The sequence below is a fragment of the Corvus brachyrhynchos genome, unplaced genomic scaffold, assembly GCF_000691975.1.
Source record: "Corvus brachyrhynchos isolate BGI_N302 unplaced genomic scaffold, ASM69197v1 scaffold580, whole genome shotgun sequence".
Taxonomy (NCBI): domain Eukaryota; kingdom Metazoa; phylum Chordata; class Aves; order Passeriformes; family Corvidae; genus Corvus; species Corvus brachyrhynchos.
Genome location: NW_008240032.1, coordinates 371,989 through 372,220, shown reverse-complemented (window position 1 = coordinate 372,220; position 232 = coordinate 371,989).

Genomic DNA, 232 nt, shown 5'->3' with positions numbered 1-232 from the left:
GACGGGTTTGCGTTGGAGGGAACTTAATATCCCAGCATCCCCCCCGAGCCCCGCTAAGGGCACTCTGCACCCCATTAAAGGGGTTCAAGAGCCTGGAGCAGTGGCCACTGCCACAGAGGGACCCAGCCCAGTGACAAACTGGTATTTGTGGCACCCAAAGCCACGCTGGACACCCCTCGCTGTGCTGTGGCTCCCCCAGGAGGGGGGGGGAGGCACCGGACCCCTCCCCTAA